The following is a 19,056-nucleotide window of genomic DNA, read 5'->3' on the forward strand; positions in this document are numbered from 1 at the left end:
GTTTTAATACTCATTCATTTGCTGTTTGTGTCTCCTTTGGATTTTACGTTTATATACACATATATATAGAACCATTGGTGTTTTTTCATTTCTAATGATGGCTTTCATTTGGTCCTGTGAATAGTCCTTTAGTGTCCTGTGCATTTTCAACAGTTCATCATTTGCTGTATTTATCTAGAATTCCTAAGTTAGGTTTGTCAACAAACCGCCCTTCTCCCCCACCTCCCCATCATAAGATCTTACCAGCTATTTAAAATTGGATGTTTTTGCTTACCTTATCTGATGATCTAGAGAGCTATAGAGTTTTAAGATTCCTGGCCAAAAATAAAGTCCTTTCTTCTTACAGGTTCTGAAATAGAAATAGTACGTTATTTAATTTGTTATTTGGAAAAGTGAGTGAGGAGGAAGTCGGTGTTTATTTTTAAGGTAATTCAGTTCAATAATTTGAGTTGATTTCGGATCTTTTCCTTAGGGTAATGGGAAAAACTGTGACAATGGTACAAAGTTTTATGTTTGGAAAAGATCTGCCTTGTCTTCAAGGAAATTATATTCCTGGGATGTCTCTCAGACTCCTTCAGTTGCATTTACTATTATTAAAACTAAGTGACATTCACTTGGATTAGGTAATAGGAAAGAACGTGAGGTTTTTCAGTGACTTTTAATCCCAGGCTTTTTAATCGCTGTTGGGCCTTTATGTGCAAACTTAAAAACAAACTGTGTGCAAGTATTGCACTGGCTGAAAGATTGTGGTGGTGCAAATTTCCTAGTCAGTTGTCAATACAGAATCTAGAAGCCCGTCTTGGAAATGTGTGATGCTTCTGACATAGCGGGGGAAAAATTATGTGTACTTATTCTCTCGTTGACCTTGTTTTGTTGTGTAGTATTTAAGTGAAAGGATTTTAGTCATTCTCATACTGAATTTTCAAAATTGATATTTACGTTCACCATTTTTTAAGACGATGGACAGAAGAGTTACTTTTCTTTGATAAGTTTGACATAGGACCTATCACATTTTTGATGCTTTGATCACAGTGCTGTCACTAGAACACTGGCAACTAGAAATATGCAAGGAGTAAGTAGCCTAACCACTTTAATAAAATGATTTGAAGTGCTACAGGCAGTATCTACATTAGATACCAAATCATAGTGTTTTGGTATGTGATTTGTTAGAGAATGATACGACTTTCTGAAATACCAGTAGACTTCAGTGTTAATAGACATTAATATTTAAGTTGCTTTTATGTCTTTAAACGTTTCATTAAACATTGGTTTCTGTTCTTAGCATAAATGCATATACTGTACTTTGATCATTTATATTGTAGATAGAAACTTATTTTACAGCAAAGTAGTCTTTACCTGCAGCATATTATTGGTGGAATGTTCCTTTATTCTAATTTTATATTGTTACATAGGGTGGACAAATACTTAGAAAGCATAGGAAGATGGAATAGTATAAAATTATTTGCTTAAAACTCTGGAAATTATATGATAATTAATTGGTAAAATTTGTTACATAAGTTACTACATTCTTACCAGAGTCGTTTCTTTTGTCCTGTTAATTGCTTCATTAAATTTATTGGCTGTTTTTTATTCGTATAAAAGATTATAGTTTATGGAGATACACATTTAGGGTTGTTTGGGGCATGGGACAATTGTGTTACATTTAAAAAGAAAAAGCTCTTTTAATTGGAAAAAGTATTTTTTTTTTTTTTTTTAATCATCAGATCTAAGGTGCCATTGACTGTATGAAGCACCATTTGGAATTTAAAAACATTGCTTCCAATATGACATGCCAGTGGTTATAAAACCCATCCTTAATTCAGAAATGTCAAAATATAAAAAGTCTCTTAGGGTCAAAGATAAATGGTATTCATTATTGAACTTTAACATGTATTTTAGATGGGCACAACCTTTCATGAAAAAGAAAAATTTAATATTCAATTAAAATTTTATTATACCTTATGTGCCTTCATCATCATTACTTTATTTGGTGCTATGTTAATAAAATGTTTTAAGGGCTTTTAACTCTTTCAAAGAAAGAAAACATTTTTCTTTTTGAATATTTTACATAACATAGAAGAGAAAAGCAGTATCTATATTTTTAAGATAAGCAAAATAAAAACTACGTTATTGTAAGTAATCAAATACTGCAGTGTGGCAGGGAATTATAAATGTTTTAATTGATACTGTGGTGTTATATAAAACATCTTTTAAATTTCAACTTAAGTTGATTTATATTTTCCACTTTTGAAGAAAAAATCAGGTTACTATAGTTTATAATAGGAAATTTTAAAGCAAGGTACCTTGATCCAGCAAAACTTTCTGGAGCTAGAATTTAAAATTAATGGCCCACATATTTTTCTTTTGGGGTTTGGGGGGCATACTTCAAATAGGGGCATGCGTATTGGAAGCAATTTGAAGTACACTGTTTCTATGATTTTCAGGCAGGAAATGTATAATAAATAGAATCACCTGTGGAGCTCTTTGAAAATTTGGGGGTTTGCGGGGGGTCACCACAAACTTAACTAGTGCAGAATTTCCTGTGGCAGTACATATTTACACACACACACACCCCTACCTTCCTGGGTGTTGTGTGTGTGTGTGTGTGTGTATATATATATTTAAACCCCCACAGACCACCACTTTAGCTATATTAAAATATGTAAACATTTAATATACCATATACTTGAGATTCTTAAAGTATTTTGAAAAGTAAAATACTTGAGTGTTACACAATTATTTTTGGTGTTTCACTAAAGTAGATAATTGTGGCAACTGGTGTTGGAGGCTGAATAAAAATTAGAGAAGTCCATTATCACAGATGTTTTAAACTCAAGCATTAATTTTAAAATGATTTGTAACAGGAAAGGATAGAAGGAAGCATATGAGATCGTTTTGTAGGAAGAATTTTTGACTCAAGTGAAACTTTGTTTAGGATACCTCAAAGAAAAATTTACTTGATATCACGTAATTAAATGCTTTGATCATAGAAAGAGCCGTTTGGGACAAAGCAGCAAGCATTAACTTTATCAGGGACTGCAAGTAGTGTTCCTAGTGGGACTGCTGCAGTGTGGGTTGCACATCAAAAACGAATGAAATCAATATTGTATTTTGGCATGAGCTTTGCTCAGACATTTTCTTCCCCTCTACTTAATTCTCTGTCTCAGAGGACTCTTCATCCTGTGTGCACACCTAGAGTTACTCTGTCTTGTTGTAATCAAGCTACAGAACAAATTTCCTAAGTAATTTGTAAAATACATATAGTATATCAAGAAGTAGAATCATGCTAATGGGCTGACTTTATATTGTATGAGAAGTGTGGGACAGGAGGATGGCCTGTAATGAAGGAAGCTGAGAGAGTGCCTATGCACCGAGCTCAGTGTGTGGTAGGGAGGGAACTTGGAGCTTGTGACTTTGAGCCCTGAGAACTAGAAGAGCTGAATGAGCATAGTACACTTGCATAGCAATGGTAGATACGGGACACTGGGCTGACCTGTGTTGTACCCCCCTCCCCCCCCCCAATCAACTCGCCCTGCCTTGGGCAGCTGTCACTGTTTTGTCTTGTTTTTTTTTCTTCCCTTCTCAGAATCTTCAAATCCTTCTCGTCGTAGCACTGCAGCCTCCTTTTTGACCCATCATTCCAGGCAAGAACTATCAGCTGGGATTTGTCTGTGTTGAAAGCAGTTTGCCTACCCCTTGGCTTGATGATTTCTAAGGTCATTTCCAGCATTTAAATACCTTGTGTCTATGAAATAAGTTTCTCTTCTGTAAAAGACCAGTTGAAGAAGCAGAAGGAACAGAGGGAAAGACTAACAACATTGAAATGCTTTTTAGGAGAGCACAGGTGTTGCTGCCTTTGGGTTTTCAAAACTGGCTTTAACATTTGCTAAATGTATATGTCTTTGAACAAAATCACTACACCTATAAGCTCATTTCTTAATAGCTAATCTGCAGGGTTATACTTTATTATTATTGATATTAATATTTAATGGACATGTATTATGTGACAAGAGCTAGAATAATTTTACTACCTGCATAATATAATCCTCATGACAATCCTGTGAGGTAGCTATTTTAATACCTATTTTACTAAGGAGAAACCTAAGTCACAAATGACTTCCCAAGGTCTCATAACTTGTAAATATTTGAGCAAAGATTGAAACCAGATCTATTAAAGTAAAAAATTAGTCTGTACCACCTAATACAGGGCGCATAATAAAGTGCCAGACACACATCACAGAGGCTCACCAGCTCTTTTTCTTCTCTTTAGAAGAGGTAATTTGTGCAGAAAAACAAACTTGAGCAACCCCACCAGCCTTACTCTTATAGGGTAACGCTGCAGTTAAACACTAAACTTGAGTTGTGTGTTCATGGTTACAAGTGTACATGGGGCTGTCGTCTTTTGCTGTAAACTATTACTGCAGTTTCATTTTCTTAGATTCTGTGTTCAGGATTTGTTTTTTCTTAAGGTTATACCATGGCATAATATAACTCACTATTTTTTTAAGGTGTTTTTGTTGATTTGGGGGGGGGGGCGCAACATCAGTTTGGTGCTCCATTTATTTATGCATCTTTCATCGATTGCTGCTTGTATGCGCCTTGACCAGGGATCAGACCCACAACCTTGGTGTTCTGGGACAGTGCTCTGACCAGCTGAGCTCCTTGGCCAGGGCATAACTCGCTATTTTGGAGGCAGGTTGCATTGATTTTAAATAAGATTTCTTTTTGAAAACACCTTTTTCCACAAATTAAATGAAATTTCAAAACATTTCATCCTTTAAAGTGACCTAACGCATGTAAAGTAGTTGGTGCTTGGCTGCTGATTTACGTTTTAGATGTGGCTTTGACAGCTCCTGTCTGAAACTTGGCATTTATACACTGTATGGGTAGCCAAAACTTAGTCCCTGTTTTTCTTGTGTATAAAACTCCTATATTAAGAATACTCTGTGACTTGAATTAAATGAGATATGAAAGTTACACACAGTAAACAGTCAGTGTTAGTCTTTAGTCACCACTTTATTCAGAGTTTGGAGACTAGCCTTTGTGGTGGTGGCGATGGCGGTGGTTAATTTGCAGTTGTTTTACTTTATTAGAATATATAACCTGATTCCGGGTTTTCTTTCTTTTCGAGTCCTTCTGTTGAGCTCACTGAACTTAGGTTTGTGTAAGGTTCGATTCACCACATGTCATGGTGTTGCCCTTTCATCACCTTTTCCAGAGTCTTCGGACATATGACTCTAGACGTTGTGTCCATATTACTGCCTAATCCACACATCAGGGGAACATGCTTATCATGTTTGTGAGTTATATTTCTATTTCTACTAATCTTGCCAAAGGTAGCTCTTATTTTTCTTATGTTGTGCTTATTACATGAAATAAAATGTTCTTGTATTTAAACAATCTTTTTTAATAACATGACTCTTGTGTTTATTACTGAGCTCGGGTCAGTTTACACATTAGTGAGACTATAGTAAAATCAGAAGACTTGTATTAAATAAATAACCTTTGAAAGTATAACAGGAAACTCTTGTTTAAAAATCGATCTTTCCTTCTGTGGTGATGGATATTACTTTGAGCCTTTTCATTAGGGGAGGGCAGCACTTTGTATCTCAGGATGTTCTGAAAAACATCACATCTTGAATCACTGTGGTCATACCCAGGGTAAGGATTTAGAGGTTTCTAAGTAGTAAAGCCATTAGGACTTCATTTAGGACTGTGTGCTCTTTTTAAAGGATAAAATATATTTAATACATATTTTTAAAAAGTTTTTAAATTTTTTTTTTTTTTCTGAGAGACGAAGGGAGAGGGACAGAGAGAGAAACATCCATGATGAGAGAGTCATTGATTGGCTGCCTCCTGAACGCCCTTTGCTGGGGATCAAGCCCGAACCCCCGGCATGTGCCCTGACTGGGAATCGAACTGAGATCTCGTGGATCCCAGGTTGATGCTCAACCACTGAGCTACACCGGCCAGGCAATTTAATATTATTTTAATTACAGCCCTCTGGTTTCATCGTATTACTTTCTGAATTGTTAGTCAGATGGTTTATGACCACAGGTTAAAATGCAGTCTCATTACAGGAGAGAGGGTTTGGGGGTGGAGCGACTTAATACTTTCAACTTCTGAGTTGTAGACTTTCTATATAATTTATATTCAGAAATACACTGACAGGATTTGTTATCCCTTCTATACAAATAAAGAAACAAACTTGAAGTCCGTGGTCACATAGCATTTGGTTCATATAGGTGTTTGAACCCAGGTTTTGCTGACTTCAAAGCTATGCTCTACCTTAAAGGTTGGGATGATTAGTTTCCTAGGGCTACTATATAAACACCAAAAATCGGGTTGCTTAAAACAACTGAAACTCATTCTCTTGAAGTTCCAAGGGCTAGAAGTCTGAAATCAAGGTGTTGGCAGGGCCATGCTTTCTGTTAAGGCTCTAGAGGAGAATTCTTCTAGCAGTTCTCAGCAACCTGTGGTGTTCCCTGGCTTCTAGATGGATCACTGCCGTCATCACATGGCCATCCTCCATCATGTGTTTCCATCATCTCCCTTCTGTTTGTGTCTGTGTCTAAATTTCCTCTTATAAGGACACCAGTTATATTTGATTAGCAGTTCACCCCACTTCAGTATGACCTCATCCTAATTACACCTGCAATGTCCGTATTTCCAAATAAGGTCACATTCCGAGGTACTGGGAGGTAGGGCTTCAACATATTTTTGGAGGACACAGTTCATAACCTGTGACCTTAAGTTCTATAACTAAGATCTAAGTAAATAGACCTTTTACATTTGAAAACACACGGGGAAGGTAGTTCATTTCAGAGTGACAAAACATCTTTATAGAATTCCATTTTCAAATTTAGATATTACAATAATCAAATTTGAATCCCTAATACAAGTATTGCAAACTGTTACATACAGTAGCACTGCCTAACTTCTCAGATGAATTAATAATGCCCATACTTACATGTTTCTTAAGTAATACTTGAACTAAAGGAATTTTCAAACAAAACCCGATATTATTATTACATAGCAAAGAATATATTTACTGTGAGTTATCCTTACATTAAAAAAATTAATGCTGACTTTTAAAAAGTGGAAGTCTTTTTAGACCTCATTGCATACAGCTAACCTGAAAATGTGCAACGTGTCTTTCCATTTCATTTCTATTGTTTGTCTTTTAAAAATAGTGTTAGCATCTTGTTTTGTCTACCCATTAAAATTCCCTCTTGAGTAAGTGATATGACTGTCACTTTGCCATTTCAGTGGTTTATTAGAAGTATGTTTTTTATTTACCAAATAAATTACCAGTTCACAACTTATCTAGTAGTATAGATACATTAACCTTAATACATTTCTCTGTTTTATAGAATTAGCTAGCAATATCTTCATTTGATCAAGTATAAAACAGCTTTGCATCTGACAGAAATTCAAGTTACATGGCTGTATAAGTCTTTACTAAGTAGGTGTTCTCACAAGGCCCTGTGTATCTTTTACAGAAAATTGAATGGAGAATTTTTATTTTTATTTGAAGAGTACCAAGGCACGCACTTAGAGCACTGCCTGGCATGTAGTCCTACATAGGTTTCACTTGTTACAATTGTCAGCAGTGGGTAATAGAGAGTTTGGGGACATGCAAATCAGTGTTGTATATTAAGTGCAAATACCGCAGGGATTATTTGTACATATGTGAATATTACAACCCAAACTGGAGAGGGGAAAGAATGGAGTTGTGTCGCTCTTGGAGCTTTATAGGTCTTCTAAAGCTTTTCTCCTCGAGTGCATCAACTGTTTGAGCTATATTTGTGTTTCTGGTCCTATTACACACATTTAAGCACAACTGTCAGATTCATTAGACTAGTGGCAAGCATCCTGCTGGCCCAAGTGCTTGCCTGTCATGGAGAGAGGGCTGTGATCTAATTTCAGGAAGAACAAATAGAAAGCTTCCTTTGTTAATTGTCTGTCCAGATAGTAGCAATTTGGTTGTTAAAAATATTCCTGATTTTCTTACATAGTTTAGTAGGATCTCAAGTTTTCAGAGTAGATTTCGCACCCCATGGGACTTTTAAAAAGGCTGATAGGATATACACTTTACCCGTGAGTATATTCATGCTAAAAAAAGTTGTTAATCACCAAAATAAACTACTTTCGTAAATGTGTCTCAAGCCACTATATGCGAAACCACATTTAGAAAAATTATTTAAACATATTTTTATTAGACCTTCCTATGTGATACTGAGTTTGCGAAGCATATTCAGAGCCATTTTATCCCAAAGTAAGCCTGTCAAATAAAATTTGAGATTTCAAGAAATTATTTGGGGGAGAGAAGTGAAGTTGCTCGACTACTGCTGATTCTGAAATATCTAGTTACTTGTAGCCAGTTTAGGAACACATAATAGGGATACTTGTTCCATTGGAAAACACAAAGTGCTCCAATAACCATAGTTACCTGTACTTTCAAATGTAAAGCAGTAATTTAATTTCTTATCAGATTTAAAAAGTAACAGCTAGGTTCTTTAGTGGATAATGTAAAATTCAACTACTACCTTGATAGAGAAAGCTTAATGTGGAAGGAGGGCTGTCTTAAACTGTGTTAAAACTTGGATCTTTCTTTGACACATTGGTTATTTTAAATTTATTTGTGGGACTTAAATGGAGAAATCTAAGTGCTTGGTATACCTGTCCCTAAACTCACAATTCAGAGCCTTTGTTTTCATTTAAGCCGTGTGCTTATAGTTTCCCTCATGACTTGTATATTCTGGGCAAGTAAAATCAGTAGTCCACATTTTAAGCAATGGCAGACTAAGGTTTATTTCTAAACTAATACCAGTTTTCAGAGGGTCAATAAAGGCTTCCCCTCACCCCAAAGCAATTCCACTAAACGAATGGTAAAAGTAGGGAATGTGGGAATGTTCACGGATGAACAAATTCTGATGGAGTGCGCCCCTGAGAAACTGGGCCTAAGACCCTAGCCTTGCATCTCATGAGCCCTGACGATGTGATTGTTGCTCTAGCTGTCCCAAAGTTGTGGACAAGGGGATGGCCTGGATTCTCTTCTACACCACTAAACATCAGATGAAAATGATTTTAAGAGGTTGTAGAATAGCATAACCAGGTCTTAAAAACAGTCATGGTATGTTGGTTCAGAGAACGGAGTGAGGCTGACACTTTGTGGTCAGTCCTTTCAGGTGTAATTTTCCCAAAGGAGCTCTTTACTACTTTTCCCTGGCTCTTAGCGGTTTAGTTCTTCATTCCTTTTTGTAGTGCTAGGTGGTTGGTCTAGTGGGAAAAGAAAGTGGTTATAGAGCAGTCCTTTTTTTGGGTTTCTTGTCAAATTACCTACTCAGGCACATTAAACAGAGCACCTGTTCTGGCTGGGAGTGGTTAAGCCAGGTCGATTTTTCATGTAAATATTTTTTCAGTTGCTCAGTAGTGATCTGACTTCACTCTTGTTTCTCTCTCAGCTGTTTACATTTTGAATTTAACTAAATTAAACTGTTTCAAAATAGTTTCTAATCTAATTCACTTAATTGGAAATACATATAGTATGTATGTGTGTGCATATGCGCACACATATATCAGAGACCTTCCTGAAGAACCTTCAGCAAATCTTGTAGATTTTCTTTTGACCTTTTTATGATGGCACTTAACTGTTCGCGGGAATTAGCTTAAAACCAGTATTTTTCCCCCCTCTATTTGAGTCTCATATCGGCTTACCAGACTTGTACTTGGTAATTAGATCTTTAAAGCCTGGTATTTTCTCATCAGGGCCAATGCAATCTTCACTAGAAAAATGACTCCTCTAAACACTCTAATAACCAGAAATTAACACACAGCATATACACAGTACTAAATTCATTCCCAAGAGCATGAGAGTGGGCAAGAGAGCTGCCTATAATTTTTTAAAAATATGTTTTTATTGATTTTAGAGAGAGGAAGGGAGAGGGAAAGAGAGAAAGAAACATCAATGATGAGAGAGTCATTGATCAGCTGCCTCCTGCATGCACCCCACTAGGGATTGAGCCCACAACCTGGGCATCAAACTGTGATCTCCTGGTTCATAGGCCGGCATTCAACCACTGAGCCATGCCAGCCGGGCCCGCCTATACTTTTTATTTTATTTTAATTTTTTAAAAAATATCTTTATTGATTTCAGAGAGAGGAAAGGAGAGGGAGAGAGAGAGATAGAAACGTCAGTGATGAGAGAGTCACTGATTGGCTGCCTAGCCCGCAACCCGGGCATGTGTCCCGACCAGGAATCGAACCCTGATCACCTGGATCCCAGGTCGACGCTCAACCGCTGAGCCATGCCCGGCCGGGCGCGCCTATAATTTTTAAAGCAGTAATGTTTCTGATAGTTGGCTAACAAAAAGTACTAGCTTGGAATAATTTCAAGTCATTGCTTCATCTGATTAATTATAGCCTAGCAGCACTCTTTACAGTTACTATCCATTGCTCTTAATATAATAGCATCAGTACCATGGGTCACTTTGTGGATTTGCTTCAGCTACTTTCTCTAAACCAGCTAGGTCCAAAGTTGCCAAAAGTTAATTGAGGCTGAACAAGACTTCAGAGAGGAGCCAGATGTGCAACCTTGGCTGAGAGGTGCAGTGGGCAGGCATGTGCCCCTTGTTGACCCTTGACCACCTTATAGTCAGTGTTCAAATAAGACGAAACCTTCTGTTTCTCCTTTTGTGACTTTAAAAAGGCTATTTTGGGGGCATACTCTTGGATGTTCTAATTTGTGAAACGCAACTCTCAACTCCTTATCAAACTGTTCATTTCAGAGTAACATACTTTGTTCCACTGAGCCAGTGTGCATAGGATTGATTCATTGGAATGAAGACAGTATATTGGACTCACCGTGTATTAAGAGTACATAGTATTTGAAATCCCAGATTTGGCATGATGATATAAAACAAAAAAACAGGACTTTTATCTGATTTTGGAATTTAGCCCAGGAAGGAAAGTCTCTTGGGTGCTCCTGCTCAGATATACACCCTTGGGCCCGCCCTCTTTATTATGACAGCTTATCCTAGTAAATGAGAGTTAGTAGCGTTCTCAGTGCCTCTGTGACCCTCATTATCCCTACACCCCTCTGCTCTCTGAGCATAATACAACGTGGAATTGTAACAACTGCTGAGACCCTAGTACCTGCTTCTGACTTCCCCATATCTTCCTGATCTTACAGCTTTCATCTAATTAAAAATCTCTGAAGCCCTAGGAGAGGGAGTCACGTGTTATAGGGCTTGTTTTCTCTACAACTTGCACAACGGAAAGAACCTCGAGCCTGAGGAAAGTCAGCATTGTAATACCCGTCAGTAATGCAATTTGTTACCTTGTGCTGGAGCACTCTGGTTTTTCTCTAGAGCAAGGTATAAAAATGGGAAGATGTACCACCGGTTTCCTCCCTCCCCCAAGAGACACACACTTTACCTCCACAGCTATGACAGGTACCATTAATCTACCCCAGACTCTCCTGCTAAGCCCCGAACTTCCCACGTTTCTCCAGGCAGCCACTGCTGGTCACGGCTGTTAGCATTAGATATGAAACCTCTTCACCTAGAGCCGGAAGGATTTTATCACTGAAAAGTGCATGTCTTTCTTTGACATTTGCTCCAGTGTTGTCCTGTTTGCATGTAGTTTCTTAGTTCTTAAGGTAATGCTGTGCAGTGTTACTCTCCATGGCTTAACACTGTGCTGATGTTCTGTCTTTGCCTTCACTTGCCTTAAGATGCAGTCACATAATTCAGCCTACCCAAGTGTCTGTTTCTGAATTCTTGCATTTTTCAGAATAGCAAGATAAAATTATTTTATGGACGTCATAATTATATTTTGACCTAATTTTAAGCTCTCTATAAAGGGGAAAGGAATCCTAATGAAGATGTTAAATGGAATAATTATTTCTTTTGCCATTTGTTTTAGGTTCACTTTAACCTTATCAATAAACTTGTTTTAAATCATTATTAGAAACATACTAAGTCATGATGACCTTTGAACCCAGTTAATTTTTGTTTCAGATGAATAAAATAAAATTTTATTTAAAAAAAATGTTAAGGGGACTATTATTTGTATTGAATTAAGGAAACAATTGAAAATAACTCAGAAAAAGAGAATGGAATTAGAACTAGTATACTTGTATTACTAACCAAAGAAAATAAAACAAGAAGCCATTGTAATGATGGTTTAAGAAAAGGGCAAGCCTGCCGGCGTGGCTCAGCAGTTGAGCATCGACCTATGATCCAGGATATTGAGGTTTGATTCCTAGTCACCTTGACCCCCAGTGGGGGACATGCAGGAGGCAGCCAATCAGTGACTCTCTCATCATTGAGGTTTCTCTCCCCCCCTCTTTCTCTCTCTGAAATCAACAAAGACATATTTAAAAGGAAAAAAAGAAAGAAAAGAGTAAGCATTGTTTAACATCTAAATAAACCAAGAAGTCTTTTTGAAATGAAAAAGTGGAGCTTTATATCATGCTTTCATGTTTTTGAAATCTAAGTATGCTAGAATAATAAATTTTAAGATTAAGGGTGATCATGGAAACCAGTGCATACTGAGTACCCTCAAAGATTGTAGACGTTTTGTATCTATCAAGAAAAATAAAAATTTCAGAATTATGTCCACTTTAGAATTTGACTGAACCCGGAACTTTGAAGTGTTCAGTAAAATCTGATTTGCTTTTAATGTTGGCTTTGAAGTCATTTGATTTAGTTACTTGCAGCAATAGATAACAGTTGTTTTTCTGTCAGTAGCTTAAGATATGAGCCTGGTATTGAAATCCTTAGTTTGCTAACTATAATTGAATTATTTATGTCTAGACTGTCCTTTAACTATCCTTAGATTCTCTGTCTCATTTCTTACACCTTTCAGCATGTTTCCAAATCGTGCAATTTTTATCTCCTTTGGGAGGAACAGAGACATAACCTAACAGCTTTAGAGATAATCCCCACTGCTGTATGAACATGTATTCCTTCGGTAGATTTCTTTACTCACTTATATAGGCCTAGGTATTGTTTTATAGTCAGGTTTTGGGTAAAGTGCATGGGCTTTTTCTAATGTGTTATCAGATTATATCAGAGGCCTCAAGTGTATGGGTCAAGTTGCAGTTGGAGACACATTTGAATGATGCCATTGTTCATGTTGGTCTTTAGAATACGGAATTTCAGCTTAATTTTGTTTGTCCTTTGATCATTACATATAGTAGATCTGAAAGTGAATCCAACTTGAATTTTCTTTCTTTGGCAGAGGATTGGTGACATATCCAAAGCACTCCACCGTTCAGTATTCAGAACACCTTCAGGTGGTTGTAGACCCTACAGTTCTGTTTAGCAAGTGAGACTAACCATATATAATGAGATAACCAACATTGCGGCTTCTCTCTAATGGAAAAAGAGCCCTACTCTTGAGCATATACTTATTCTGAGGTTTATTTAGCACAGATGGGAATCTTTGCCTGTTATATCTGGGATTATTGCTTTAGCATATTTTAGATAATTGTATTGAGATGCATTTGCTCTCTTGAGGAAGATATTGCAAATCCAGTTCTGTTAGCTGCACACAAAGGTGCTTCAGTAAGCGTATGGATCCAGAAAAGAGAAATATTTCTGGGGCTAAGTTTCATATTTTTGTAATAGATACTTTTGGGAGGTTTTAAAGTGAGATACATTTCTTTGCAGACCACTTTCCTTGGTAATAACGTTGACAAACACTAGGAGTGTTACTGTACACCTGCTCTCTTTTCACTCGAATGGGGGCCACTGCCTAAAGTGCGCTGTCAGCAAGAACAGTTTGCACATTTTGGGGAAATTATAAGATTGATAAAACATAAACCGGATCTTCAGGGTGTAAAGATTGTATTTAGAAGGTAAAATTTAAGTGAGATAGCTACTTTCGCCCTCTGCCCAGTCACTCTGGCAGTGTGCTGTAATTAAGCTCTCGACACAGATGAATATTCCTTTTTTTCTCTACACTGAGCACAGTATTGTGAACTAATACCCAGCAGCAGATTAAAGTTAATGTAACAGTTTTTCAAAGGTTTGCCTAGTTATGAGATGATTTCATTTTTATGTCTTAAAAATCATTAATATTGGTCATAGTGGATAGGATTTGGGACAAAGTATGGAAACCTTACTCTTAAAAACTTTGTAAAATTATTATTTAGTTATACGTTCAGGGAGAGGGAATCAAATTCAGTTTTTACCCCTAAATTTTTGTTCTTGTAAGCAAGAACACGGTTCTTCTAAGAGTGAGGACACTTTTCAAGTTGATGAGATGTGAGGCGCCTCTGGCTGGAACTGGCAAGGTCGAAGTAAGGTGACGTGGTTTGATTGGTTAGGTTGAGGCCAGGTTCCACAGACTCACTCTAGCAGCAGGAGCTAAGAAGTTTGCATTCATCCGGTAGGCAGTGGGGAGCCATTAGTATAGGCTCTCAAACTGAAAAGTGATTTGATGACTTGCTGTTTAAGGAGTGATTAATGTAGCTTTATGAAGGATGGGTGAATGGGGGGGGGGGGGGCTAATGGGTTTACCCTTGTGTGTGTAGCTTAGGCGTGCATAAGTGTGGTCCTTCCCTGTTTTTCACTTTTTCCTCTCGTGTCTCTCTTCATTGCTCCCATTCTCATAACAGATGCTGGACAAGTAGCTATTACTCACTGAGTTACTGATTTTAGAAATAATCTCTTTTAAAAAAACTCATTTTAATAAGTGTTTTTTGTAAACAGATTTCCTTGTTGGATTTTTATTAGAGGTTAACGATGAAATGGCAGAAAATTCACACGTTTGGACGGGGCACACCACCCAGTGGAACTACACTATGGAAGGGACCACCTGTAAAGATATCTCACTTTTTAGGACAGTGTTTTTCAAAGTGTGCACCAGGTGTAACCTGAGTTAGAATGCCCAAAGGTTTTGTTTGAAATGTAGACTGAGCCCCTCCCCAAACCTAGTGGAGCTAAAAGTTTTGGGAGAAGGTGTGAGACTTACATCTTTAACCAGCGAATCCAGGTCATTTATATGCACACTACACTTGGAGAACCTGATTAAAGAGTTATAATTTTCTATGGAGTTATTCTAGCAATTATCCTAGATTTAATTTCCTGTATATTAGGTTCTTCCTTAGTGGGACATTTCCAGTAGATCATCTTATATGTGACATCTTGTTCTCAGGTGGAAGCGGAAAGAACATTAATGTGGTGGTGTGTTGGTCCAGCTTTTCACTTTGCTTACAGTGCAGTAGATTTCTTGTTGTGTGGTAAAACATGCAGTCCCCCTCTGAAGGGCTGAATGCTGTCAGGACAAGCAGCCCAGCCTGTTGTTTGTGTTTCATCTATCAAATCTCTTTAAATCAGATTCCTTTTGTATAATAATGTCAGTGTTACCAATGTCTGGAGTTGAATGATTCCTGTCTTACCTGCTGGACTGCTTATTTCAAATCCCTTGAAATTATTAGGCTCCTCCTTAAAGAATGATGTAATGGCCATTAAACCTGTATTTTTTAATTCTAATAACTAGCCCGCCTTTTAAAAAAACAAAAATTGAAACAAGAGTTCCAGAATGATGTCTGTTTTGGGAGGGCGAAAGGAATTTTCTAAGTAGAATTTCCTTCTTGCTGGGTAAAAACGCAAACGCTTGGCTTTTTGTTGCACCTGCTGCAGTTTAGCTTCCTTGATCCTTGGTCAGTGTTACCATTTTATTACCTACTTGACTGAGAATTAACAGATAAGTGGCTTTCTTTATATTCGTTTTAGGTGTAGTTAGGAGTGGAACTCAGAAGTTTATTCCCCATGACTCTGACATACATAGCACTTTCCTTTAAACCCCGGAGCTGTATTTGTTTCTAAGAAGATACATAGAAGCAGCAATAATGCACTTTGCATTTTAGGTGGATTAGTTATCCGCCTAAGGTGCAAATGTGCATTATATCTTCTTTCCTAAGAAAAGGCCTTTTAACAAGGCAGATTTGTTCCTGACTTCCCCCTTTTTTCTGTATATCCCCTGGGTTAATTTTTAATTTGAATTGTTTTCTATTAGCCTAAAAATGTAGGTTTTTAAAAAGGCAGGAAAAAGGATTTTGTGGTTAACGGTGTTTCGCGACTCCATCATAGTGTAGACTCATGCATCAAACTAGATAGTATAGTTAGTTTGATGTGGACTTGTACAGTCGTTTAGTTTGCAACCTAGTTGTGTATTTAAATGAGGAATAAGTGGCAGCTAGTTAAGGTGGGTGCTAGAGCCTCTCCATGAAAGGCCGAATCAGTGAGTTTCCAAGTAGAAAAAATAGGATTTTGAAATTCCAATTAGCTGTCAAAAACCAAAATGCTCACAGCCCAGCATTACTACAAGTTTTAAAAAGTCATTAGCCATAGCAAAAATTAGTATTGTTTTTCTAGTGATCAGTTCCCCCAAAGATTATTTGATTTTCAAGTCTACTGTAAGGTTGCATTGTGCTGTTATTAAAATAGAAGAGCTGGAGTCTCTGCTCTGAAGCTCAGAAAAGATGTCGGCATTTTCCTTTGGTCATAGTAGCATGAAAGCTTTTAGTTGGATATAAAACGTTTTGAGTCCTTAAAGGATAAATCTTCATGTCGTCAGGATTGTCAATTCATTTTACAATTTATGTGGTGCTAGATGCTCCCTTATACTGTAATTTTTAATTTAATGTTTTTTTAATATTTAATTTTAAAGGTCTTAGTTTGGAGAGTTACTAACATTTCTCATATTTTGTAATCTCCAACAGAGTTTTGCCACTGCCAGATGATTTAGCGGGTGCAGAATTTTTACTCTGATGAGTACTCATGAGGGGCAGATTATTTTCTAATATTTTGATAATCAGCTCTACAGTCATTTGTTGAAGATGAGAAATGTTACTGTGTTAGTCTTCTAAATGGCAAATTCTTGAAAGTGGAAAGGAATTGATTAATAAGTATAGCCACAGAAACATCTGTATTGTAAAATTCTTCTCATTGCTGATAAAGTTGATTTTTCTTTTTTTTTAAGGTAAATCAGAACTTAACGAAAGGTCTGTTTTTGCATTCTTTACATACATAGGTTTTCATATAAATTGTATGTGCACGTACACACATACTCTGGGAATGTAATCTATAAAATACATTGTCAGCATTAGGTGATACTGTAAAATGAATGGAGTTTACCTTTTCCTAGCTTTCTTTTCTGCTTTCCTCTGTCCGTATTTCCCGACACCTTTCAGGAATTTAAAAATAAGTTACACCTCCCCTCCCCCAATGCACACCTGCCTGCACTATCACTGTCACATGCATATTTTATCCAGAGCAGATCTGACCTTAACTGAACGGATGACTGATAAATGATCATGTGTCCAAACTTGAGTTTTTGCTGTTCCATCCCAGACCTCCTTTCACCCTCTGTCTTCCCACTCAGAGAGGTGGTGAGCGTTTAAGTCATTTTTTAGCCGCAGCTCCTGTTTGTTTTCTTCCTTCTGATTGCTTTATTCCAGCTAATCTACCTAGACTAGATATTAGATTAAAATTTGTGAAATTTCATGCTAGATCACATAGTTGCTTTTGCTGTTCTTTTTTTTTTTAATTTTAAGAAAGACTTTGGAAAAAGAGAAAAGGAGCTGTCAATGATATCGTTAAAATTTGATCTATATGTCAAAGCAGTGTTACATGATTCTGAATTCTGGTTTTCAAAGCTGTTTTACAGCCCTCTGTCCCGGTAGAGAATTCTGTCCTAAGCCCAGTTTGTCGTCTGACTCATCTTGAGGACCTGTGCATGTCGTGCATGCTCTGTTACCACATTGTTTCTGCTTTTGAGATGTGTGCAGCCAAAGCTTCTGAAACAGGTGAAGGAGAATGCAGTGTTCCCCAAAGCTAACTCTGGGAGTGCAAACGCTGGGAGAAAGGCATTGAAGAAAGCAAAAAGAGATCAGAAAATTGGTAAGGATAACTGTGGAAATAGAAAACATTCCCACACTGAGCAGCTCTCGTGTAAATTGTCAAAATACTCACTTGACCAAAAAAAAGTTAGGCACATTCTCTGTCCTGTTTACTTTTTTGTGAAAATCTCTCACACTGACCTCATAATGCCCATTTTCTTTTTGCTTTCCACAGAACTTGTTCTATCTTTCAAAATACTATTTATCTTGTGATTATTTTTCTTTTCTTTTTAAAATAATACATGCTCATGAAAAAGTTCAGCAAGTACCAAAGGGTATAAAGTAAAAAATGCAAAACTAGCCAGCCAGCCAGTTCTTGCAGAGACTGCACCGTTGCCAGCCCCACGCGTGCTGCTCGCGCTTCCGGGCCCGGGAGCACAGCGTCCTTCCCAAGGCCGCGCGCTCCGCCCTGTCGGGGCGGCTGCCGCCCTGCCGCTGGCCGCCTTGTACCGAGGAGCCCTTCCGTTCCCTGTTCCCCTCCTGTACCCAGCCCTGCCAGGGTTCAGTGATGCTGTTGCTTTTTCGGACATGTGATTTTAGAGTACTGCCGAGGCTTCAGTGGTGACAGAGTTTCTGGACTTAAGGTGTGTGATCGTCAAGCCATGCCTTTTCTCGGGGAATTGGCGTTAACCTTTCTGAAGCTCTCTGAGCCCTGAAGCCTGGTCCCGGAGGCTGGGAGGAGGCGGATGAGGCCAGGGGCGAGACTGCAGGGACTCACCCTGGGCTTCCGCTTAGTGGGCCCTGGGAAAGCTCGGAGCGGGCAGCCTGAGCCCAGGGCACCTTCGTCCCTGTGACTGCTTGGCGAGGAGGGCTACGCGGTGGGCGCGCCTGACCAGCTGCTAATCTGGACAGGCCTTGGGACAGAAGCATGATCGGCTCATCCCATCCCCCGAGAGCAGGGCCCTTCAAGTGGCTACAGGTGGTGGTGGTTGGGGCAGGAGTATGGAGTTGTACAAAAATCTTGTAACTGTGTTTTAAGGGTAAGTTATTTAAAATGTGACTTTATATGTATAGCAGTCCTGTTTTTCCTACTAGCTGCTAATCCTTAGGAGCAAGGATAGTGCCTTACTCACCTTCTTATCCCTCATCACGCCTTACACGTAGTATAATGAATGTTGGCCGACAAGTTAATAAATAGA

The 19,056-nt window shown here is 37.9% G+C and overlaps 1 protein-coding gene across 4 annotated transcripts in view; it reads left to right on the plus strand.

The window, feature by feature from the left end:
* Nucleotides 1-19,056, plus strand: part of SCAF8 (SR-related CTD associated factor 8) — a 124,523-nt gene that overhangs the window by 64,238 nt on the left and 41,229 nt on the right. The window contains exon 21 of one of the 4 annotated variants that reach the window (XM_087817700.1): nt 3,587-5,413. The exons of the other annotated variants lie outside the window; for them this stretch is intronic. The gene's annotated coding sequence lies outside the window, so the exon portion shown is untranslated. Of the gene's footprint in view, nt 1-3,586; nt 5,414-19,056 lie in introns of those variants that run through there. 4 annotated transcript variants of the gene reach the window in all.

The sequence above is a fragment of the Miniopterus natalensis genome, chromosome 5 (genome assembly GCF_054644295.1).
Source record: "Miniopterus natalensis isolate mMinNat1 chromosome 5, mMinNat1.hap1, whole genome shotgun sequence".
Classification (NCBI taxonomy): domain Eukaryota; kingdom Metazoa; phylum Chordata; class Mammalia; order Chiroptera; family Miniopteridae; genus Miniopterus; species Miniopterus natalensis.